The following is a 27,493-nucleotide window of genomic DNA, read 5'->3' as shown; positions in this document are numbered from 1 at the left end:
GACTTTGAAGTATGCACATCTCAGAGTTGAAAACAAACATCCTCAGTTGTATTAGCCTCAGTGTTTGCAGAAATTTCAAGTAACTTTTTATTTTAGCAGCATTCAGTAAAACCACACCAACCACATCTGCTTTAACAAAAGTGGTTTTGGCAAACTGACTGGAAAACTAAATGCAATCCAGATTATGAACTTTGGAAGGGAGACTCCAAAGAAAATATCTATGCTACCAAAGGTGGCCTCCAGTTATAAAGAGGAAGATATGCATCTAGGGGTTTATAGTCCCACTAAGACTGACTCATGCAATGCAGCATGGAAGGTAAATGGCATAGAAAAAATATATACTGAGGTACATAATCAAGAGAGTAAATTTATAAGATATTGAAGCCATTCTCTCAAACTGCAGGGCATTGTTAACTCTGCATATTTAGAGTACTGCATCCAGTTCTGGTGACCAAGCACAGAAAGGAGGAATAGACTAATAGAAAGACTACATGCAGATTTATCCAAATGGTGATGGGGAGTGGAGGACCTGAGCATGAGGAAAAAATTTGGAACTTGGCATCTATACACAGGAGAATGCAAATTAGACATAATTTGGAATACTGCACTGTAATAGAGACATTTCAAGAAGGGTAATTGAAAAACAAGAGGAGTAGAAGCAGACATAAATGGGGACTGAAAAAGGAGCAGTTCAAGGCTGACTTAATAAGATAGTACTTCACAGACCATGATTTGGCCTTGAAAGAGGTTGCCTGAGATAGTACTAAAGTTTAGGTCAATGGAGCATTCATTCAAGGATGGCTGAGACAAATAGCAGAAGAGTTGGCTTGAGGGTAGTTAAGGAATAGGCAGTAAAACTGGGGCTAACTCAGCTGACCATATGTCATTTTCCATTGGCATTTTCAGCTATGCATGTTTATATGTACACATACTATGTAAAGGGAAGTATATATCATTTTGACCACTATAGCTGACAATGTTGTTTATTGGATTACTTAACTTTCAGGAATGTTACAATGATGAGAAAAAAAATAAAATTTAAATTAAGCTTCTTACTCATTTTACCCTACAGCCAAGGTCATAGCCAGGCATGTACCAAGTACACCAAGCTGTATATTTTTAGATATAATTTTTCTATTTAAATCAATGGATGTGTAACCACAAATTCCCTCCTGGGGTGGTGTCCATGTCCCTCCTGGACAGAGAAAGTCAGTATTAATTACCATAGGCCCGTACCTCTGCAAACTTCATTCACCTTACCACCAACAGTTGGGGAAACTCAGGATAAATATGGTTAGGCTTGTGGGGGCTCTAGGGCTGTTAGCCTAGTAACCTAGTAACCTAGTAACTTTCTATGAATCTATGAACCTATAATCAGATGTGCTAAAATTTAAATTAAAAAAAGCTTCAGCATATTCACCATGGAATATCAATCACAATTGTCTATATTTTATTATCTTTTTTCTTTCAAATGTGTGATTGCCTAGACTTTTAGTTAGTTAGTTAGTTAGTTAGTTAGTTAGTTAGTTAGTTAGTTAGTTAGTTAGTTAGTGGCATTTGATTAGCGGGAAATTCCGACTGGGTAAGAGTTCCATTTTCAGTGAAGTCATGGGAAGAAAAGCTCAAAAAAATCTTTGTTTGATTTTTTTGTTTTGCTTTGTTTTTTTCTGAAGCCTCTCACTTCCTGAGTTTTTATTATTTTATTTATTTTTACAGATTGACTGTCAATAAAATGCACTGCCTAGGGCTGGGAGTTACACTTATGGTGGGCGAGCAGTAAGTATTACCTTCTGCAAGATGGTATACAGTTCCTAAAATCATTGCTAAACCCTACAACTCCAGCCATCCACTTGTTAAATCATAAATGCATTTTCTGATAAATTCAGTTCTTCATGTAACCCCCCCACACACACACACACACACACACACACACACACACACACACACACACACACACAGACTCACACATACATATGTACACATACTTTCCAGATTAGCTTTGTACAGTCCAGGCATGTTGCATATTTGAAAGCCACAGTTATACAAACCCACACATTTATGATTTTATATATATATATATATATATATATATATATATATATATATATATATATATATATGTGTGTGTGTGTGTGTGTTTTTCAGGTAATCTGTGCAGTTCTGGTCTTTGTAAAAACGAGACATATGAAAGTCTATTTTAATGCCATTCTGTCCTTATCTTATTAATGCAATTTAAGAATATACAGGGCTGCAGCTTAAACTTTTCTGATTTATTTTAAAGCTGATAAGGGTAGAATAAAGTTTGCCTGTTACTGCTTTGCACAACATGGGGGTATGTGAAGGTGTTTACAGCCCATCCGCATTTAATGAAATGGGCTTTTGCAGCCCTTATGATTAGTGAAATATTACTGATCATGCCACTGATATCATTGGCTGGCATTTATGACCCCATTAGTTCTCTTTTCCCAAGGACATTCTGATTTTTTCCCACCATCTTTCTAGCTAGATACACACTGTTCCCACATTAGCAAATGTATCATTGCCGAAGTTCTCCATTACTCAAACGTTCTCATAATTATCCTTGCAACCACATTCCATGTAAATTACATGTTTATCAGCTTTGTAAATGCATGCATTATTAATAGTCTATTACATTCTCATTTGTTCAGTACTAGACCTGACATTACATTAGTCATTACTTCAGCAATTTCTTTACTCCTGTTGTTTAAAAACATTTCACTGCACTGATTCCGAAATAAGTTAATATTTAACTTTTGAACTGATATTCTAATTGTTCTAACTTTACTCATCTGTTACTTTCTTACTGATCTTTAGCCAGATCTCTGTACATGGCCAAAAATCTCACAAATGCTACATAACAGCCAGACTTTTGTTTGACAGCTTAAGACTTATTTTACATTCCTGCAAAAGACTGGAGGATTCATTTAGCACAGGTAGTTGTAAGCTTAAGAACTGTTCTTGCAGAAAATTGCACTAAAATACATTTTTCTAAGGCTGGACTCAGAACTCATTTATTTGCATAAATGACTGTAATTATGTACTTTTTGTGAAGCAGAGTAGATAGCTCATATCTGGCATATGAAGCTTATCTGTACTCAGAGCCTGTTTACTTAGAGACGTACTGAGCATTTGTACCCAAACTATATATATAAACAAAATATTGAACATCAGGTGATTGGTTTTGAGTGTCCAATCCTAAACTCATAGAAAAACAAAACTTTTAAGACTAAATTAAATAAGTGTTTTGGTGGGGGCAGGTGGCTCCTGCACTCCTACTAAACATATATACCAAATCTGAGATCACACTGCAGTGGGGAAAGGGCAAATTCCCCAATCCTCACTGTACTGCAATCATATCCAGACACATACACACACACACACACACACACACACACACACACACACACACACACACACACACACACACACACACACACACGTTATGTGTAATCAGCTGATTTTCAATCACACTTTTTTTCAGCAAGGATGAAAAATACATTCCGACAAAGGAATGTCAACTACATATCTCATAACCCAATAGAATACCTTCCCGACTTAACTCACCCCTTATTACCATCCTAAACTAACATCATGACTCTTAAACCTCTATCTTTACTTAGTCAAACAATACTTCTAATTACCTTAACTTACCTAAACTATCTCACCCAACCTATTAATGCAAATCACCCCCACCATTTCACACAACTACCCCATCCTCTACAAAGTATACATGTACCTTTACCTATATACCTCCTTGTCTCTATCCCCTCAACACTAGCATGCTCTTCCCCTACAGATTCCTACCTAACTCTAAAAACATCGCTCCCACCTACACTAGTCAAATGCCCATAAAACTCACAACTAGTAAACTACACTCTAAACATACCAAATACCTCGTCCATCATCTCATCTCTATCCTTCTCTCCAGGGACATCCATCCAAACCCTGGCTCCTCTCCTACACTCAACACAGCCACCCCCAACCTCATCCTCACTGAGCAACAGGCAAACCCCTCCACTTCTCAGCTCTGAATACTTAGAGCTTATGTAACAAAATTCCACACCTTCATCCCTGGCTTCTACATAACCAGCCTGATATTCTCTCCATCTCAGAAACCTGGGTTAAACCCCTTATAAAAGACTCTGAATTAATACCACCCAAATACCATATGTTAAGGAATGACAGAACACGAAAAAAGGGGGTGGAGTAGCTCTCTTACACTCAGCATCCCTCTTAGTTACCCCCTATACCAAACCCTTTCCCAAGTTTGGTAAGGCAGAATTAATACCTGCCCTACTCCACTTAAACAAGCATAAACTTATATCTATTCTCTCCCTTTATATTCCCCCCGGAGATAATATCTCAACCCTTAAAGATATTCTCTCCTGGGTCTCCACCAATATTACACATGAAACTATAATCCTGGATGATGTCAGCATAAATTGGGCCACAATTCAATCTCCCACTAACTCACTTAATATTAACTTGTATAACTTTATGCAACTAATCACTTCCACTACTAGGCCTTCCAAAAACTATCTTACTGGAAGTACAATGGACTGGATTCTAGTATCCCATCCTTATTACATCTCAAATAGTGGTACTCTCTCCAACCCACTAGGTGACCACTTTCCCACTTTTGCCCACCATCTCCCCTCTTCCATACAATGAACTCACACCTATACTTCCACTCGCTGTCTAAAAAACTTCAATCCTGAACTTTCTCTAACGCACTAAAAAGCACAAACTGGAACCCATTAAAGACTCTTCCCTTAGATAATGCTGTCACCTATTTTAACTCAACTTTCACAAACCTGCTCAACTCCTTTGCCCCTCTAAAAACAAAACATCCAAAAAGTAACCCTGTACCCTGGTTAACCAAAAATACCTTAGCTACTGTGTGACTCCATGACAAAGCCTGGACATGTTACCACAAAAATAAAACCACCACCACCCTTAATGAATATAAAACACTACATAATAAAGTCAAAAATCTTATTACCTCAGACCGTAAAGCCTACTTCTCTACTCTTCAAACCAATCACAACACCAATCCCAAACTATTCTGGAAAGGAATCTCATCTCTCCTCAATCCTGGGAAAAAAGAAAACCCTTGCCATGACCCAGATGCCTCTGACTCAGACTTAGCCACCCAATTTAACTCTTTCTTCAATGAGTCCATAAGCAAGCTAACATCATCCTTTACTAACAATTCAGTGACCCCTCCTCTGCTTGCACCCATCCTTTCCTCCCCTAGCATCCCCTGCTCCCAACCTCCCCCCTTCTCCATCACTCCCATCCCCATATCTACCATAAAAAAAACTTATCCTAAAATTACAACCTGGCTCCAATGCCCCTGATGAAATACCCTCCTAATTTCTAAAAGTAACTGCAGAAGCCATTGCTCTCCCAATCAGCATACTAATTAATCTGTCTATCTCAGAATGCCAGGTCCCCCAGCTCTAGAAAAAAGCCTTTATTATCCCTCTCAACAAAAGAGGCAATAACTGGAACAGAATCCCAGTCCATGTTAGGCAGAGCCCCTCACTGACTCTATTCAAGAGAAATCTCGACGAGTGGATGGGAGATCGTAGGTTTACCCCGGGGGTCATCTCTGTGTCACTACTAGACAGAGGCATAGTAAACTAAACCCTAAAAGGGCATAGTATTCTCATCCTAAGGGGTGGTGTAAGCCACATACACTCTGGCTAGGCTTATAAATGCCTTAGGGCAGATAGCCTAGTACGAACCTATGAACCTATGAACAACGACATTCCTAATTTCTGCCCTATCACTATTCTATCCCCCATTTCTAAGCTTCTTGAAAAATGTATCCACCTACAACTTTTACCCTATCTCATGAATAACCAGCTTCTCACTCCAACACAACATGGATTCAGACCCGGTCATAGCACTTCCACAGCCCTCCTCTCCTTCCTTGAAACAATTAACAAAGCCAGTGAATCTGGCCATTTCATGTCCGCCCTCCTCCTCAACCTCTCTAAGGCATTTGACGCCATTTCTCACAACCTGCTTCTTAGTAAACTCTCCAAACTAAATCTATCCCATTCTTGCATCAACTGGTTTTCCAGTTACCTCACAAATAGATAACAAGCAGTTAGATGGAAAAAAAGCCACCTCACCTTTCCTTAATACTCCCACAGGTGTCCCCCAAGGTTCTATTTTAGGCCCCCTACTATTCAATATATTCATAGATGACTTCTACCAAGCCATTCCTAACACCAGCCTCATCCAATATGCTGACAATTCTACCATTATCTGCTCCTCCCCTTCTATCCCCACTCTAATCAAACTAACCCAAAGCGCCTTCTCCTGCACTGAGCAATGGATGCTGGACAACCATCTAGCTCTTAATGCAACCAAAATTAAACTTATGCTATTCACCACCTTCAAACACTCCTCCATAGATAAACATTAATTTGTAATCACCAGCCAAAATAATACTCCCCTAGAAATAGTCTATGACGCGAAACTACTAGGAGTGCTCATTGACGATCAACTAAAATTTGATAAACATTTACAAGTAAGTATAAAAAAAAACATAAAAAATTTGGTATGCTTTACCGCCATAATTGCTACATCTCTCCCTCCACCAGGCTCATCCTAGCTAACACATATCTCATCCCATCCCTCCTATATGGTGCATCTATCCTCACCAACCTGCAGTCCTCCCTCAAGACAAAACTCTCCTCTTGCTAAAACAAGATATCAAAATTTGCTACAGGTCACAGAGCCACTTACTTCCATTGTAATTCCTTTCATCAACTAAACTGGCTTGAGCTACTCAACTTCCTTACTTATACCCAACTCATCCAAGCACACAAACTCATTTTCAATCCCTCTCTCTGTCCCTCGTTTGCCTCTACCTTTGAAATACATGAACCAGATCGATTTCTCAGATCCAATTCCCAAAAGCTAATTAAACTACATAAACACACACGTCCAGCTGGGAATCATCTAATGTCCTTCTCTCTAGCACGCCTCTGGAATTCTCTACCATCTCCTATCCGCACTACTAGCACTCTCTCCTCATTCAAAACCTTGCTGCACTCTCACCTAACTTTACTATGGGAATGCTCCTGTTCCCATCCTACTTAATCCTTCCTATACCACTTCTTACTCTCTTGATACTAAATATGTCATTATAGCCTCCTACAGTTCCACATCTCCATTGAGATGATTGACTAATAACTGTTAATACCACTAATTAAGCTGAAAGAATTCTGCATAAAGCTCAAATACTATTACTCTTGCAAAAAATGTTTTATTTCTGTTTATTGTATTATACTGATATGTTCTAATATTCTCATACTCTATAATTGTTAACTTTACTTATCATATGTACTTTGTATTCCTGTGTTGTAATCTACAATGTTTATGTGCAATGTGTACTTGTGTATTTGGATTTTTCTGGAGCTTTTCTCCCCAGGACTCCATTGAAAATGGGCTCCTTGTGGACTATCCTGGCAAACAAACTGCAAATAAATAAATTATATATATATATATATATATATATATATATATATATATATATATATATATATATATATATATATATCCTCTGCAACCCCTGGCGTAAAGAAACCAAATAAATCCTCAAGTCCAGCGACACTGCCTGGCTTTACTATCAAAAAACTAAAGAAACAGAAAGCCTAACTAAGTACGAAGAACTGTGCAACTGTGCAAAAAATTGCATTAGGCTGGACAAAAAAATCCTACTACACGACATTACAAACTAAATACCAATACAACCCCCAGAAATTTTGGAAAAACGTAAACCAGCTACTAAAACCCACCCAAAAGGCTACCCCCAAACCAACCACCCCTGACACTAAAGTTCCCATCGAAACACAATTCAACTCCCACTTTGTGAACTCAGTTCTATCCTTAGTATCACAGGACAGTTCCTACCTCACTATCCCCCCAACACAAATATCAATACAAGCTTTACCCTCAAAACAGTTTCCACCACTTCAATCAAAAGCATGCTCTCCAAACTAAAAATCTTATCAACAGCAGCCGACCTACTCCCCAGCTATTTCTTAAAACTCACAGCAGATGCTATTGCTATCCCAATCTCCACTCTCATAAACAGATCAATTGCTGAAAACTATGTGCCCAAACTCTGGAAAATATCCTATGTTACATCCATACATAAAGGCGGGTCCTTCACTGAACTTAATAACTATAGACCCATTGCTTTACTCTCCCCCCTGGCCAAAATCCTAGAAAAATGCATCCATACCCAGGTGCTAAAATATCTCCTAGACAGCAACATCCTATCACCTACTCAGCATGGTTTCAGACCTGCCCATAGTACCACTACAGCCCTTCTCTGCTTCACAGACACAGTAAACCATCTCAAAAATGCAGGCTTGCAGGTGTCAACTCTTTTTTGGATATGTCCAAAGTATTTGGCACAGTCTCGCACCAAATCCTGCTAAACAAACTAAACCAATATCACCTATCAAATTCCACAGGGTTCTATCTTAGGACCACTACTATTCACAATCTTCACAAATGACCTCCATACCTCCACACAGCATGCATCTATCATTCAGTATGCAGATGATACTACCTTAATCTGTGCTGCACAAAATATTCCCACCCTCCTGCAAACAACTCAGCTAGCATTCTCTGATGTTGAAAACTATCTTACCAAAGCCCAACTTATCTTCAATCCAAAAAAAACTTAACTTATAATTATAACCAGTTCTAACAAAAACACTGATAGCAGTCAATTCACTATCTACTTCACAAATGCTACTCCAATCGCTCCAGTGGCACAGGCTAAGCTATTGGGAATAACCATAGACTCCCACCTAAAATTTGATAGTCATCTCAACTTAACTATTAAAAAAGTACACGCCAAACTGGGATCATTCTACCGTATCAAACCATTTCTTATCAACAACACAAGATCAGCCATTGCTCGCTCCCAACCTCTATCCACCCTACTCTATGCATCTCCCATTCTGACTAATCTCAACAAAAATAAACTAAGCAAAATGGAAGCCTGCTATAACAGAATTGCCCGCTTTGCTGCAAATTGCTCATATAGAACTCATCACTGTACTGCTTTGAGACAGCTCCACTGGCTTGAACTGCCCAACTTCCTAACATACAATAAACTCTGTCTCTGTCATTCTATATATTACCTCCCCAATAAGTGTCCTGCCCTCAAAATCTAGTGCAACATCACTCAGCCATAGTAGTTTAGTGCCTAAAAATGGAGCTCTCTCCCCACTAAAACACACCCTCCAAAGCCTCCTGTAAAAACCTCATTAGGCAACATCTCAAGCAAAGTTGGCAGTGCCATGATTGCTCCTCAGGCTAGTGAAAGCGGATAAGGTACACATACTAAACCTAGAGTACTTGATAATAGTTTTCACTCTTACTCACAAACACTGACTATCTACAATGTATTCTATGTTCCAAATTTCAGCTGTATACCACAAATCTATTAATTACCTTTATTTTTTAAATTAAGATTTTCTTGTTTGTTCTCTCCACTGTAACTGTTGATGTGCTGCATACCACTGTAAAAACATGTCTGTTGTAATTTGTGTGTATACTGATCATGTCTAAATATCTAAATGTATCTGTAATTTTTCTATGTGGAGCTTTTCTCCCCGGGCCTCTGCTGAAAAACGGCCTTTTCGGTTCAGTCAGACACCCCCAGTTAACAATTGTAAATAAAAATAAAAAATAAATATATATATATATATATATATATATATATATATATATATATATATATATATATATATATGTGTGTGTGTGTGTGTGTGTATATATATATATATATATATATATATATATATATATATATATAAAATGTGTGTGTGTGTGTACATATGCCTTTTTGCAGAGTTTCTGCAATTTGATAAATATAAACATGCTTGACTCTAAGTTGTCTGGTCAAATTATACATTATGTATCAGAACAGTAAAAAGTCATGTTTTTGAACATAATTTACTGTACTCACTTCACTCACTTTGCCCAAAAGAAATGCAGGCATTTATTTCCTTGTTAATTAAAGCATTATTGCTGAAAGCTACACTTCTTTCATTGAAACTTAATACAATGTTTTTCTAGGGGGACAAATTCCCTCACACTCTGTCCCATACCTCTGTTCATTGGGCAACTCATACCTTTATAAAGAACAATGTTCTAAATATGGCTGCAGTGAAATCTCTCTTTAACATGATCATCATTTCCATTTCCCATTTTACAGGGGGCTGGGAGTGACATCATCATTAGTCAATGTAACCAAATCATCTAGTGTCAATTTTTATACCACCAAGTGGCAAGTCCTGATGTGGTATATTTTAAAAAAATGTACCAAGAAGGACTTGTTCTACAAAAATTAGAAGGGATTGGACCATGAGTGAAACAAAACAATTGGAACAGGTATGTAGCATAACAGGTCTACAGAAAACTGCATTACAGGTTAGAGCTTTGACAGGTGTGAGGGTTGTGCTGCTATGGAGCAGAACATTGAGTAAAGAAAGGGCAATGGGAAATGCTGGGCAGATAAGAACAGTGACTCCTAGTGGTGAGAGAGTTAGCGGCAGGAGGTGGTAGAATGAAATCAGTAGGTAAAAAGGTAAAACAAGGTGCTGTTGGTAAGGATGCTCTTACATATTATTAGTACTCTACTTAAGTGTCTGCTTGAGAACATTGCTTATACATTTGTAATCCATGATACCTGCAAGACTGAAACAACCTTGTGTTGTCCAGGGTGTATACTACTATCACTGTAAGAATGAAAGCACCTTGTGAATCTGCAATATACACTACTATTATCACAGCTGGTCTGAAACAACTTGATAGAACTGCATAGCAAAGTCTGTACCTGTCCACCCAAAATACAGTAGTAAATTCAAGAACACACCTCTCTGATGGAATTCCCATATTAATAAACTAAAAAACAAAAGAAGGAGAACAATTAAAGATGTAAGAAATCCTCGTCTCCTACCTTAAGATCAAACTGAAACATGTCAGGAAGGAAATTAAGAGCACTAAAAGAAATTGTAAAGCAAGGTATGAACTTGTGGTCACTACAGATATTAAAGACAATACATATCTTTCTACATTCCCAAGGGTATATTCAACATATTAACAGACAAATTTAGTGCTAATTTTACCCCAGCTATCCCTAGTGTTTTACCTACTATCCTTGAAATTGTTGTTATGCCTGGAATCACCTTGGAGGAAGTCTTAGTATCCCAGTGAAAGATCAAAAATAATGTTTCTATGGGACCAGATAACATACCAGGCCACATTTTCATCAATGCCAGGTATGCACTATCTGAGCCTCTACTTAAATTGTCCAACATCAGCCTGTCCACGGTGAAGGTTGACCCCCACTACAGATCCAGGTAATTACAGGTCCACTAGCCTCACAAGCCTTATATGCAAAGCCATGGAACCTATCATAGCAGAACTCATTCATGTAGACGTTGCATCTTAACTGACCTAGACCCCCCTTTTGGTTTTGTTAAAAGCAAGTCATGTCACCTGAACCTAGTAAGCTTCTTTGAAAATGCTACAGAGACAGTGGACAGGGTCACTCTGTGCACAATATGCCTTCATCTGGCCAGGACATTTGACACAATTCTTCATGCAGGTATTATTGAAAAGTTAGACAAACATAATTTATTTATTTATTTTACATCTGTTAACCGGGAGTGTCCTACTGGGCTGAGGCCCATTCTTAGCAGAGGCCCAGGGATAAAAACCCCAGTACAGAATACATTTACAGTGATAATAGAACAAAATTACATAATAGCTACTATTGTAAAAAATAAAAGCAGCACAACCACCACAGCTGTGAGCATATATTTAATAATAAAACAATGGAATGGATAAGCACTTTTGCATTCAAACACGCTTCATCAGATCTAAAATCACAGCTAAAATATCAGATTATATAGTAAATCACAGAATGAACAATTAGTGAAGTAACCAATAAGATGAACAAGCACTTCATAGACAATCACATTAAACTAGCAGTTTCCTTCATTCCAAAGCTGGTTTAAGGGGGACAGAACCGTTTAAACCTAGAAATCTGTCTGCTTGTAACCTCAAAATCCATAACAGTTCAGCTCTCTCAGTGTATCCTACTATGTCATCCCCCTCTCATTAGTATAGATGCATTGCAGAAGTTTAAAGGAAAAACTATGCCCATTATGTTCCATGATATGTTTGGCCAAGGTGTTCTTGTTGTTCCTTTTCCTTATATCATAATGATATCTTAATATTCTTTCAATTTTGTATTAGTTTTTCCTACATAAAATCTCGGACATGAACTACATGTTGCCAGATAAATTACATTTTCAATTTTGCAGTCAGTAGGAAATTTGGGTCTAAACCTAAAGTTTAGCATAGGATGTTCAAAGGATTGCTTTTTAGAAATAAAGGCACATGAACGGCAACATCTGCAAGGGAGTGTGCCTTTTCTATCTGATGGGGGATGACCCCCTCCCCTAAATGTCTTCCCACACAGTTGTCTTTTTAAATTTAAAGCATTCCTATAAGAAAACTTAGGGAACTCTCCCACTAGTTTCTTAGTCTTTTCATCCGTGACAAGAAATTTCCAGTTTTTACGTATAACACTGCATAGAGTGTTCACATCACTGGTATATCTAAGGCCAAACCTAAATCTATCTGACCCTCGAACAGATCTCATCATTCTGTCGGTATTATTTACAGGATCAGAAGAATAATATGGTCTATACTTGTCACTATCTCTTCCATCACTTATACATCTTTTATGTGTTTGTATCATATTCCTGTTGTAACCTCTCACTATAAAATTCTCTGTCATATTACCCATAGTTTGCTTGAAATTCACCTCATGTGTGTTTAACCTGGATGCTTTTGCAAATTGTCCTTTGACAATATTTGGATAGATGTGTCTAGGGTACATGCTATCACCAGCTAACAGACTATTCTTCCAGAAATCTTTGCGATGCAAAGATGTGTTCAGGTTACCCATATCATCAATCTCAATACACACATCTAAAAAGTCCACTTTACGTTCTGAACTTATCATAGTAAATTCTAAAAAAACTGGTTCAAACAGGTTACAAATAAATCTAGATCTTGTTGTGTCCCACCATAGTTTTTCCTTTAAACTTCTGCAATGCATCTATACTAATGGGAGGGGGGATGGCATAGTAGGATACACTGACAGAGCTGAACTGTTATGGATTTTGAGGTTACAAGCAGACATATTTCCAGGTTTATATGGCTCTCTCCCCTTAAACCAGCTTTGGAAGGAAGGAAACTGCTAGTTTAATGTAGTTGTCTGTGAAGTGCTTGTTCATCTTATTGGTTACTTCACTAATTGTTCATTCTGATTCAGTATATAAGCTGATACTTTAACTGTGATTTTAGATCTGATGAAGCATTGTGTTTGAATGTGAAAACGCTTATCCATTCCCTTGTTTTATTATTAAATATTATTATTAAATATATGCTTACAGCTGTGCTGGTCTTGCTGCTTTCATTTTTTACATTTGCTGTTGTGCAGTTTGGACCTTTGAAGATGTTTGGGCCTCTTTGGATTTTAAGGATAATAGTTACTATTCAGTAATGTACAGTAAAAAATAAGGTTTCTTGTATAAAGTAAAAGTACAGGATATTTAGTGCACATTTGATTACATTTCTTACAAAATAAAACTAACAGTTGGAATATATAGTTAAAATGCAGGTTTAGTATTCTAGGGAGCAGTCAGAGAAAAAAGAGATTTGAGTTGGGAGGAAAAAAAAAAGAGATTGTCAGCCTGGAGTTTTGCAGGACCATAGCCAGTTGCTAGTAAGATGCTCCCTGAAAAGTGTCTTAAATGTAGTTTTATTAGTGATAGTTCTTTTATGCTGTGGTATTAAGTTCCAATTTTTGGATATGTGGTTGGAGAAGAGGGCTTCTCCAGAACTGTTATTGGTCTTAGTGACTGTAGAAACTGGTCAGAGGACCTGAGAATTCTGCTGTTAGAATATGGTCGAATTAAGTTACTGAGTGCTGGGCAGTTATCAGGGTTATAGAGTAGTGAGTGGGTGAATTTTAGTTGGTTGAGGGATAGTAGATTGGGCAGTTCAAGCCAATGTAGCGTGTGAAGGGCAAAACAGTGGTGTGTTCTTGAAGGGAGGTGGGCTGCAAATTTTGCAATTTTGTTGTAGCAAATCTGCAGTCTGTTTATGTCAGTTATCCTTAGGTTAGTGAAAATAGTGGATGCATAAAGGAGGGTAGATAGTAAGTGAATTTTTGTTATGGCATGTCTGGTTACATTAGTAAGATATGGTCCTGATCTGTATAGGGTACCTAGTTTCATGTTTTTTGATGGTGAGAGCTAGGTGTTTGTTGAATTTAGAAGACTGATCTATTGTCACTCCAAGTAATTTGGTATGTTCTAGTGGTTCTATTTTGGTTTTGTTGGATGAGTAGATGGCAAATGAGGGGTTGTTATTGTTTGATTTGTGATTGGACAATAACATTAATTTTGTTTTGTTTGGATTAAGTGTAAGTTGGTATTGTCTGAGGTAGTTTTCAATGTCAATGAGTGATTTTGGGGTATTTTCTAGGAGTTTAGGGAGGGATGGAGCTGAGCAGATCAGGATGGAGTCATCTGAATATTGTACAATGGTTGCTAGTTGTATGGTGTAGCAGAACTTGGTGAAAACGGTGAATAGCAGTGGGCCAAATATGGATCCTTATAGCACCCCCACTGAGATGGGCAATAGGGTAGAGAGGCCATTCTGCCACTTTACTGCATGTTGTCAGTCTGTTAAATAGGTGTGAAACCATGCAGGAGCTGGCTGGAGAGATGTAAGGAGGCTAGCTCAATGAGGAGTTTTTGGTGTGATATTGTGTCGAATGCATTGGACATGTTGAGAAAAATTGAGGAGACTAGTTGGTTTTCATCTCATTGAAAGTACTGGTGAAACTTATTAATGCAGTTGTGGTGCTCTGTTTGGATCTGTATCCATGTTGGGTGTTTGTGAGCAGGTTGTTACTTACTAGATATTCAAGGAGTTGTGAATCGATACATTGTTTTGTTTTTTTTCAAGGATTTTAGCTATAGGTGGGACTATAGCAATTGTTCTGTAGTTAGTAAGTTCAGTTGAAGGGCCACCTTTGTGAAGGGGGATCATGTAGGATATTCTCCATGGCTTGGGGATGTAATCTTCAGAGATGGATCTATTTACTAGTAAAGAGATAGGATAAGTGATGGCATCTGCTGCTAATCTGAGGAATTCATTTGGAAGCTAGTCAGCAACAAGGGTGGTAGACTTTAATCTGAGTAGGAGCTTTTTGATGGTACTGGTTTGTATAGATTTGATATAGAAGGAATTTGTACTGGATGTGGATTCAAGGATATTGAGTGGTGAGCTATTGTCATTTTTTACAAGTGCTAGTACTGAGTTTAAATGTTGGTTGAACTGAGTAGCTATGCTATCTGATGTGTTTGTAGAGCTGGGTGATGGAGTAGCCACTTGATCTGGATTAAGGAGTTGTTCATAGGTTCATAGGTTGGTACTAGGCTATTGTCCCTAGGGCCTATACAAGCCTAGCCATAACAATTCCCTGGCTATTTTTTCCCACAATATTTACTTCCCTGGACCCCTGTCTAGCAGGGCGACTAACGTGATCCCCAGGGTAAATTTCCTATCTTCCATCCAGTCATTAAGGTTCCTTTTGAAGAGGGCCAAGGAGGCGCTCTGCTTGACATGTATGGACAGTCTGTTCCAGAGTATGGGGAGTCTCTGGGTCAGAAACCTATCCCTCCAGCATGTTTTGTTCATTGTGATGACAATGTTTAGGTACCTGGAGCATGTGGCTCTGATGGGTTTTTAAGTGTGGCTTGTCCAACAGCTCTGGGTTTGACATGGCCTTGTATGCTAAGCAGAGATTGCCTCTGAGTAGGCAATATGTGACAGAGTATAGCTGGAGTTTTTTTAGTCGGTCAGCATAGGGCATCTGCTTTAGGCCTGTAATTCTTTTAATGAGGTGTTTCTGCGGCCTTTCCAGTAGTTGCAGATGTCTTGTGAGGTACATACCAAATGGGGCGTTGTACTCTATGATGGGTCTAATGAGGGATGAGTACAGTGGGACAATGATCTCCTTTTTTCTGGATGAAAATTCCTTAGTGATGAGGTGTGCCACATAGAAGGATTTCCTGACTGTTGTGGTGATGGGGTTATCAAAGGTGACACCACTGTCCACCTGTGTTCCTAAGTCTTTTATCACACTTTTGGTGTTTAGTGTACTGCCACCTATGTGGTAATTCATGGGTACATGTTTTTTTTCCCAAAGGGGATAACTATACACTTCTTGGCATTAAGCTTGAGTCCATGGCTCTGGAATGAAGCATCTGTTTCTGTAAGTCCCTTTTGTAGCATATCCGCATCATTTGGGGATTCAATAATGGCTCCCAGTTTGCAGTCATCTGCAGACTTTGTTAGCCAGAGTCCCTCCATGTTGGAATGTACTTCAGAGAAGTAGATGCCAAACAAGAGCGGTCCCAAGACTGAACCCTGAGGTACTCCACTTGTCACTTGTCTGGAGCTGGATTTGGAGTCAGCTACTTTTACAGTGTGGGTTCTGTCAGTAAGCCAGTTGGCAACCCATCGAGTGACATAGGGATTTATGCCCAGCTTAGTAAGTTTATCTATGATTCCAGAGTGAGGGATGGTGTTGAAGACCTTGGCGAGGTCCAGATGGTCTGTGTGGACTGCCTTACCCTCGTCCATGGCTCTGGAGACTGACTTGAAGAAGTCAGTCAAGTTCAAGAGACACGATCGGCCCTTCACAAACCCAAACTGGGTGGTATCCAGTGTTTGAAGGTTGCCAATGTCTTTGTTTATAAGTTCCATGATAATACATTCCATGGCCTTGCAGATCAGGCTCGTCAGACTGATGAGACTGTAGTTTCTAAGATCCAAGGTGGATCCCCCCCTTGTGGAGTGGGATAACTGTAGCTGTGCACCTCTCAGTGGGCACGAAGCCTGAGGTGAGGCTATGATTAAACATGACACTTAGGTGAGGTGCCAGTTCATTTTGTAGCTCATGTAGTACACAGCCTGGGATGTCATCTGGTCCCATGGATGCTGTATTCTTAGCTTTGGAGAGTGCGGTTTTTACCTGTGTGACGGTGATTACCGGAATTTGGCAATCGTTCTATATTGAGATGTACTCTTTAGAAGGTGAGAGGAGGTGAAGTTGGCACTGAATCGATCTGCCAGGATATTGGCAATGCCCTTGGGATCAGTATATTTAATGCCATTCTGTTGTAGCTCAGAGCAGATCTTATGGATCCCCCCAAATTTTGAGGGATTGTTTTGGTGGGTTTGCTGGATTTTAGTGTAATAGGATTTTTTGTTATCCAGGATTTGCTTTTTGGCTTTATTTCTTAATTGACAGTAGTTGATTAGTGAGGGTTGTTTTTTGTTGGTGTGATAGTCAGGCCAAGCTTTGCCTCTCTCTCTTTGAGGAGTTGTTTTGTTTCTTTTTGGAGCCATGGGACATGTCTTGCTTTGCACCGGATCATTCTAAGGGGTGCTAGTCTATTTAGAATATCTAGAAAAGTAAACATCAACACTGTGTGCTGAATTGCCAGCTGGTTAGCCAACAGATCCCAAGTAATGAATGCTGCTGGTACCTTCTCTGAATGCAAAATTGTAACTAGTGGAGTACCACAGGGGTCCTCTTCCAGTTTGTCATTACTTTGGCAGACATCCAAGTCAATATCCCTGAAGTGTGGTCGACCAAGTTTGCTGATGGCTATATTGTGGGAATTAATATCCCCTCATCCATTGATACTAAACTGATCTACAAAGGGCTGGAATATGCACATACCTGATGCACTGAAAGCAGTCTCAGGCTAAATGCAAACAAGTACAGTATAGTAGCATTTGGCAAAAAAGCTGCTCCCACTTCATATGGTATAAGTGGTACTCCTCTTCAACTAGATACAGTATTAAGAGACCTGGATACTTACATGGACAACTCACTCTCTCTCTCTCTCTCTCTCTCATTCAGTCATCATGTTTCTCCATAGTCAGGAAATTCTTCCATCTGGCCCAGTTAAATTTTAAGATAATATCTTCAAGATCCAAAGATGTCACCTTACCACTGTACACACACCCTTTATTTGGGCCCACCACTGAATATAATATCCCATTCAATATGTACAAATTTGAGCATATTTATCAATTGGAAAGGTCCTAGCAATTTTTAACCCCCCAAAAATGGAAGGCTTTAACTCTTTCAACAATCCCAATAGCTTATCACAACTCACATTATACTCAATAGCCTACTGACTGCTCCAAGGTGACCTGTGTCTTGCTTTTTGAGTCATGAAAGATTTAATGCCCTTCTATTTATTTCCAAAACCTGTAATAAGGACCTAAAAATAAAAAAAGACTCAATGGAGGGATAGGTTCCTAACTCAACATGTTCCCTGCCTAAGGAATAAGTTATCACAACAGGCCAAACAAAGAACTGCTTTATCTGCTTTTATGGCTAGTATTGACAACTGGATGAGCTGACACAAATTTACACCAGGACTGTCATGTTCAGCCCTTTTATTTGGGAGCAGGGCACTATTAAGCATTTGTAAGGGTGACATCTTTTAAGTGTGTCTTCTTAAAGGTGTACCTGCGGCTGCTTGCCAAGCAATTCTCCTTTGTTCCTATATACTTTGCAGGAGTGGCCTTAGGTCAACTGGTGCCCTAGGCAAAAGGGCTCCACGGCGCCCCCCACCACACCACCTGGTGCCCCCATCCTGGTCTACCTACACCAAATAAATACTGGAAAAGTGCCCCTAATAGAGCAGCGCCCTAGGCGGCCGTCTAGTTGGCCTATGCCTAAGGCCGGCCATGATACTTTGCAACAGTTGTTGGAGCTTTTCTCCCCAGGCCTCCACAGACAGAAAATGTCTGCAACCCAATTAGACAACCTAGTATTAACAGCATACATACGTACGCGTATGCATACAAACATAAATAAATAAGGAAATGTATCCACTAGTTTAGTAAGGTCTCTGAGTAGAAAAAGACAATCAAAAAAGATTTTTTCTCTATTTTCTCCCCATTGTTAATCAGCTATCAGCTGTTCCATGACCTCACTTGCCCATTTATTCCTGTTTGAGTGAGAATCATCTACAGAAGGCTGTCATTCAGACAGCTATCAGAATGATTTCTTTAGCCTTAATCCCCACTGCCTTGTGGTAACCTGATATTCAGTGCTGTGCTAATGACTCAAGCACTAGCAGAAATATGACTACTGCATTTAGATGCACAACGCAGCAGAAATGTGCATCTTGGTCCTTTTTGCTGTAGCCTGCAGTGCCTTTGTCTGCTAAGTGATGTGGGTTGAGCTGACTCTCTTCCTCCTTCCAGAATGGACAGGAATACATCAGCAGCTCACTCCCACCACTTATGGCTCATGCCTACTGTGCCTGGATTACTAATTAGCCCCAGCTTTAGTCACACTCAGGGCTTTATCCATCTCTGCTCCACTGGGCCAGTTTACAATAGAAATGAGTGTATCAACAGTAAATAAAGGATATCTGACAGTTGTGCTGTTCTCTTAAAATCAAGTGATATACAGCTGAAAACAGAAGTAAGTATTGTGTCGACACTTACTTCTCAGTGGCCATAACCACTCTCTCTCTTTAAGCATAGATGATTGTATCCTTACTGGCAGCACAAAATCAGCAACGTCTTGACTTTATATATATATATATATATATATATATATATATATATATATATATATACTGTTTAAATGAGGCCATTGACGTGGAAAACAGGGTCATTGTATAGTGGAACATGCTGATGTCTAACTGCATCTACAGCCATTCTAGTGCTAAGCCACGAGTGATGTACCACTAACTAGCCTTGCCCTGACTGGTTCTACCTACTACTTGTCAAGCCCTTTCCCTTAATAAACTGCTCTCCTCTTGCTCATCTGGAAATAGGTGCTCCTTCATACCAGTCGTACCTCTTCTCAGCAATCTGAGGTCAGCATACAAACTGCATGTCAGTTCTTTCTTCTATGAATGACCCCCCCCCCTTAACTCTATGTGTAAAGAAGAGCTATATGCATCCCACCACCTGTTCCCATCCTTCGCTTCATGTCACCTGGATTTCATTTCCTGTGACAAAATTAAGTCTTTTCAGTGGAATGAAATCCTTTAGAGAACCAAGCGTCGTGACACATGGGTGATCTGTATCCAACAAGAAAGTGAAGAGGAAGAGAGGAGTTAAGTCATCAACGGCCCTCCAACCCGTTTTTGCATCTCACGATTGTTTTTCCTACAGGCACCTGATATGCAGAAAAAATAATGCTGAGAAGGTTAAGTTCAAAAGTGCATGGGATAATAAAAGCAATTCTTCCAAGGCACTTTTCTTAGTGCAGTTTGTTTATAAAACAAAGCAGAACAGAAGAGATATATTGTACCAAACTTGCCAACAAAAACAAATGTAAAAGTCACAGCAGGCATCTTTAACTCTATGAATTCCAACAGACACAAATGATCCCATTTCATATCACACACACAGCTACAAGTATTGTACTAAAAGAGTGCTTATTTTGAATGCTTAATTAAATTGAAGTCACATAGCCACACTGCATTGTTTAAGAAGTTTGCACACCCTCTAGGAGCCGAATGCTGAATGAACTCATATACTTCACTCCCAGAGTTCATGTAACAACTAGCACTTTATGTTCATGTGCATACATGTATGTGTGTGTGTGTGTGTGTGTGTGTGTGTGTGTGTGTGTGTGTGTGTGTGTGTGTGTGTGTGTGTGTGTGTTTGTGCATTCATGCATAAATTATGCTAAGCACATCACCTCATGTATTGTCCTAAATCTAATTAATCAGAATGTTTCCTGGATTTGCCAACTCCTAGGGAGCCGATGAATGAGCGAGAAATGTTAGCGACCATATTTCTTATTTATTTGCACTGTGCAGTCCAATAGGCCACTGTAAATGAATGTAGATCTACAATATACTGAAGTAACAGACAGCTGTAAGGGAAGGTTGCTAACTAGAGAAACAAATTCCCATAGTTAGAGGGACAGTGGTGTGAGATATAACTGATGTATATATAAAGGGAAGAAAAATGAATCACTGTCTTGAGAAGAGATAAGTACATATGTTTTAGTTATGCTTTTCATTGTGCTTATCTTCTTTTCTCTTCCTTTGCCTCTGGTTTCTTATTAATTGTATATTTTGGGGAAAAATGGTGCACATTAAAGTCAACATTTCTCACATTTTGAATGTCCACTGGATCAACGTCAAGGTATCTGTCTGTGTTATTATTAACATGTCCTTGGAAACAGGTTTGGTTACTAGGGTTTGGTGCAGTAAGGAAGATATTAATAGGTGATGGGCAGCCTTGCTTCCTAGTCATATAGTCCCCTAGCATTTCTACAGGACTTTTTTTGGCCTAGGTGGAAACGGCCAATCAACAGACTCATTTTCAGATAACACAGATTAAATTCTCCTTAACACCTCCACAGCCAGCTATATATGAGAAACATATTCTTACAAAGTAGATGTCATTATTCTAAGACTAGTCCCTCTGTTATCCTAAATATATTGTCTTCCAGAGTGGATTTGCAAAAATCAAGTTGAAAATTTTTTGTGACATATCCCCTTTATGCCAATTACTTTTGGATTTCCCTTGAAATCTATAAGAAGTCATCCTAGATGTTACACAGGAACTGGCCCTAAGGAATTTATGACAGGGTAAGGCCCTTATGAGATGTGGTGCCCCTGATTTACCCTGTAACTTATACATGCAAACTCTGAGAGCACTGTACCTCAGAGGAATGGAGATACGTTGAGGTACCACAGGTACAGTCTTGGGGTTACTGTATATCACCTTGTTTACACTTACATGTCAATATTTCCAAGGATCACAATTACAGTCATCTTCTTTCATGGGGATGTGACAGCTAGGAAGAGTAGAGGGCAGGCAATATGGTTATAGGGGGTGTAACTGAGACAGCCTGAAGAAGTGTCAATTCATGAGGTAAACTCTAAGAAAACATTTCCATGAAAAAAAAGAATTTTATCTGGCTCCATGGTGTACAGGGATGGACTCTTGTCTTCAATCCAGGCAACTATTATTCAACAAGTTGGCTTAGTCCCTGAAGAGTAAACTAGGAGATAGGAAAATTGCAATTTTGTCAACTCCCCATAATCTGTAAGCGGTGACAAAGCACTGGCAAGGGATACAACCTACAGTGGAGACCAGGGGCTATAACTCTGCTACAAACTATGTGGAAGTAGTCTGTCAAATCAGCTGTGGTTTGTGTGCAGTAGCATTATTGCATATCTAGTACAAGGGAGGGATTAAGGACAGGGCATAATAAAAAATCCAAACTGCCCAAGGATGATGGTTCACTTCGGCCCAGCTCTGATGTCAGTGCTGTTATGGTTACCCAGTGAGGAAATGAAAGGGTCAAAAGGGCAAGGTAGGATCTAGATTGCCTGAATGAGAATGGACACAACAAAAACAATGAATTGTGTTAACTAATGTTGTAGAGATGCTCTTCATTATCAGAAAACATTCATTAACTAAAATATTCATACTCTTTATCAGCTATTTGGATGAATGGGACCACTTTTTAAGGATTTTATCTAACTGAGACCCTTATTCTGCTCTTTTAAAGGATTGCCACCAATTAATATTGTAGAAGTACAATAGTCCAATAAGGAGAAATAAGGGAACTATAAGGATCAATGGTCCTTAGAAGAAAGAAATAATCTTTTTTAGGTGGAAGACCCTAGCAAATATCCTGGTAGCTGACCACCTGCCTGTTAGGGGGTTGTAAGGTCTGAGATTCACTGTCCTCTGACAGATGGTGTATACCAGGTCCTATCGGTAGACAGCATATCACTTGCCTCTAATATCATCTTGCTGAAAGATAAATCAGAACTATACTGAGCATTAACGCTCTTCACAGTAGTATGCAGAACTTATCCTGTTTACTGTAGGTTCATGTAAACAGCTAAGACTAAACCTCCTTTTGCTAAAATAATCTATACACATGCTGATATCTGATGCCATATTGTATACTCATCCGGTTAGTTGTTGATTAACAGTTTCAAGGACCACATTCAGCCACAGACTAGGGCTGGTGCTAAAATACATTCAAGCAGCTAGGCAGGACTAACAAGAAGTTGATGTAATAGTTAAAAACAATTTAGCAAAAGGAACACTGGAAATAACTTGTGAAACAATCTAGTATTAAACAACTGGCACCATGTGACAGTTACATATACTTTTGTAGTGAATTAATTTACATGAAAGCAAATATAGTATTCACCATCTAGCTTATAATGTATATTGTACAAGTAGATTTGACATTTTGCTGTAAATTAAGATGTAAGTCAGACATTTAACCATAATATATTGCTGTGTGTGTGTATGCTAATTCACTTCTGCCATTACACTATGCTTTAATGGGATTTTCCTTGTTGCATGGATGGTAATGCAGTTTCTGTAAAAGGCTAGTTTGACCAAACCACAACCACACTCACATTCAAACCACGTCCCTAATGCCTTGGTCAGAGTGGAACCAACAGAATCCATTCTGAGCACACAAAAAAAAAATCACTCAGAAAGAAAAAAAAAAACAAGGTCTGCTAGTTGCTAGTTACCTCCTAGAACAAAATCAGTTTGAGTGGTAAACTTGGTTTTCCAGTTTATCGAAGTTACCAGGATTGTTAAATTCCAGAAAATTAGCTCCACTAAGTGGAGCTTATGAGTCACACCATCACTTCTACTCATGATTTGCATTGTCCTTAAGCTGTGGGCTCTGCTGACTCCCCACCACTAAATACTGTAAGAAATTTCTGGGGTACAGAAAGGACAGTAGTTGCACTCATCCCCCCTTGGCAGTAGCACATAAGATGTCAGGTTTCAGTATCAGTAATGATGTGGTGGAATATTACCCAGTAGTTTTTTCTCTTTCAGAAGGTTGGGAGCCTCGTCTAGTCTATCAAAGGGATCCAAGCAAGGACAGCATCATTTTTCAGACCACAGATGGTGCTCCCCAAATCAAGGTTCAGATCAATGTTCAATTGTCAGTACTCCGTTTGCAACCCAAACCACCATGCCTTTTAAACAGACAGTACCAGATTGCATCCTTAACCATTTTACTTAAAGAAAAAATTATCCCATGAAATTAATTTCATTCCTTCAATGTATTACATGAACCTAATATGTATAACTCAGCAGCTCTTTGTGCTATACAAGCCACACAGACTATGAAATAGGGCTCGCAAGCTGCTCAGTTGAATGACAGAATACATCTAACATTGTACAGGCTACCATGGCTAAGCCCAGGGAGAGAAGAAACTCGCACAGAAAATATTATAAATATTATTTTTGGAAGAGTAAATATTACTAGCAGTAGCTATTGCATTACAGGTGGCATCATTAAACTCCTTTAGTCCCATTAAGCATTACCTGATTGAATGACCTAATGTAGTGCATGTACAATAATGTAATTGTTTTACTTAGGCCTAATGCCAGGACCAAGCAGCCAGTCTAAGCAAATCCTGCTTTGTTGGAGTACATATATTAAATCTAAATTGCAATAATTATCACTAGTTCCCTTGCTTTTCTTAAGCGGCATCTGAATGAACTCAGTGTATGTGTTTCATGGTTGGATGGGTTAGTATGAAGAACTGGCATGTTAAGAAATCAGAACTGTAATTATTTCTTGTGTCTTTTGAATTGCAGTTTCCAACTGATTTCTACTTTTTCTTGCAGCAAAGTCCTGCATAGGTAAACTGGGAACAGTTGTTGATTTTGGTTGTCCCGGCCCTTTCTCCGCCTTTGTGCAACAGCAGAGTTATTATAGTTAGCATATTCAAGTAAGAAGGTCCACCCCACATGGGGAATGTGTAGAGGAGACTTGCCTATTGGAAAATTATGTTTTGATTATAGTGGCCTTTTTAATTGCTCCATAGTTATAGTGATAATTTGTTTTGCTATTAATAGAGTAAATGCTCAGGCTTTGTTTCCTTAACATGAGCCCTCAGATGTCCTATTCTTCCATACTCTGTCATAAGTTAAGCAGCTCACCACAGAATAAGGCATCACAAATAGAAAAATGCTGCATGATGCCGTTTGTGGGCTGCCAAAATGAAGTCTGAGGGTCACCTGCAATGCCATTTAACTAGCAGGCAGGTACACAACTAATTATAATGTAATCTCATTACTGCAGAAGGAACCAAACTCATGTATGAGGCTGAAAAGTAGATATATACTACATAAAATATTTTTTGTGAATGAGACTTCTTAGGCAGAGATGGTCTCTCCTACTCTTGAATGGCCTTTCTTGAGAGGCCCTGGAAGAGTGTGTGGATATTTACAGTCCCTATATTCAGTGGTATATAGCTGGAGTTTGTGCCACTAGATGAGAGGATGGCCTCAATGTCAATATGAGGTGCAGAAAGGAAAAAAATGTTTTTTTCATAGATTTATAGATTGCTACTAGGCTAATGACCTGGGGGGCATTTCTAAGCCTAGCTATGTTTTCCTGAAAACTAATGATGTCTTATATCCAAATAGAAACATTGAGGTCCAGGCTACCTCTCTCTATAAGGGACATGAGTGTCAGGCCCAATGTAAATTTCCTATTCCCCATCCACTGATCTAGACTGCACTTAAATTAGGTAACAGACAAACTCAGCTTCACATGAACAGGAAGCCTGTTCCATAGGAAGGGCACTCTCTGGGACACATATCTGTCTCTCCAGCATGTTCCTTTTCAGTCGCAGACAAAATTCAGGTTCCTAGACCTTGTATTTCTGGTACAGTTTGACTTACGAACATGCAAGGGATTCATAAGTGTGGGGTTTGTGGATGCCTTGTAAGCCAGGTATAGATCACCCCTCAGCAATTTATAGAAGACTGAGTACAGGGCTATAAGGCGCTCTACATAAGGCAAATTTGTTACGCCTTGCATTCTTTTTTTTTTTTTTAATTTCTCCATGTCTTCTAGGTTTCTAATACCATGAGGGGAACGGACCCCATTCCTAAGTCAAAATATGACTAAAGTTCATGAAGTTAGTATTGTTTCAGTGTTTGGATTTAGCCAGAAGTGTTCTTCCCAGAATGCATAGTGTGCCTAGTAATGACTCTTTCTGCAATTCATATGGAGTTACATGTATTGGTAACATATCTAAGTATGATTGTAAATTTTTTTTATAAGACCCATTGCTCCTACTAAAAACCTTTCCAAAGCTAACTTTGGCCTCCAAAGATCAGAGGTGGCTAACTTCATGGCACCCATGCAAATGGAGACTAGTTGCATGACCTCCAAACACACACCAATGCAGTACGAACATGTACAGAAATGCATGGATTCTGCCATACGCAATAGAAACAAGACACTCCCCTCCAGAAAAGAGAAGCCAATCTGGTGGTCCCCTGCCCAAAATACTCTACAACAGAAGGAGGAAACTGATATGGAATAAGATGAAGTCCCAAGACTGGAAAAAAAACCCTTATCAGCCTCAAAAAAAAGATGAGATTCCTCATGAAGCACTCTAAAGCTAGCTGTGAAAACAGAATTGCATCACACAGTTAAAGACATCCACAAGGCCTCCTATAGTTATGTAAAGAATCTCCATGGCAATGCCAACATGTGCTGTGAGCTACTGCACAACGTTAACTGGTATACTGAGGCAACAGATATTGCCAATATACTGGCACACAGATTCAGTGGCAACTTTATCCCTCTCCCCACCCCCAAAGGACCAGTCACAATACCAGTACACTGCCAGGCACCCAGTAGTACTGCTGCTTTGGTTAAAACACCACTGTCCAAGGTCAAGAATACAGCTTTTATTGGACCTGGCAATATCCCTGGCTGTCTTCTGCATGAACTACAGAGTGAAATGTCACCTCACCTGTGTGCCCTGTTCAGTCACAGCCTCAACTCAGGCTTTGTCCCTACTGACTGGTGCATTGCTACAGTTATCCCTCTCCATACAGGAGGAGTGGCTGCAGACCCTGGGAAGTATCACACCATTAGCCTGACAAGGCTGTCATGCAAAGCTATGGAATGCATCATCATGGGCCTAAGAAACAGGGATATGGGAATCTACAGACTCAGGATCCCACACTGTTTGCCTTTGTGAAGGGTAGACCATGCCTGTTCAATCAACCTGGTCAACTTCATTGAATCAGTCACCAGAGCTGTGGATGAAGGCAAGGTGGTTCATACAGCCTACCTCAATCTGGCCAAGCCCTTTGATAACATTCCCCACTAATGGTTCATGGATAAACTCACTAAGCTATGCAACAACCCCTATAACAGTAATTGGGTTGCAAGCTGTCACACAGATAAAACCCACAGTGTGTAAATAGCTGAGCCCAAGTCAGAATGCTGACCAGTCACATATGGAGTTCC

Source organism: Protopterus annectens, chromosome 2.part0, assembly GCF_019279795.1.
Source record: "Protopterus annectens isolate FY-2018-M chromosome 2.part0, PAN1.0, whole genome shotgun sequence".
Lineage (NCBI taxonomy): Eukaryota > Metazoa > Chordata > Ceratodontiformes > Protopteridae > Protopterus > Protopterus annectens.
The sequence above is the reverse complement of the archived record's forward strand: the minus strand, read 5'-3'. Positions refer to the sequence as shown.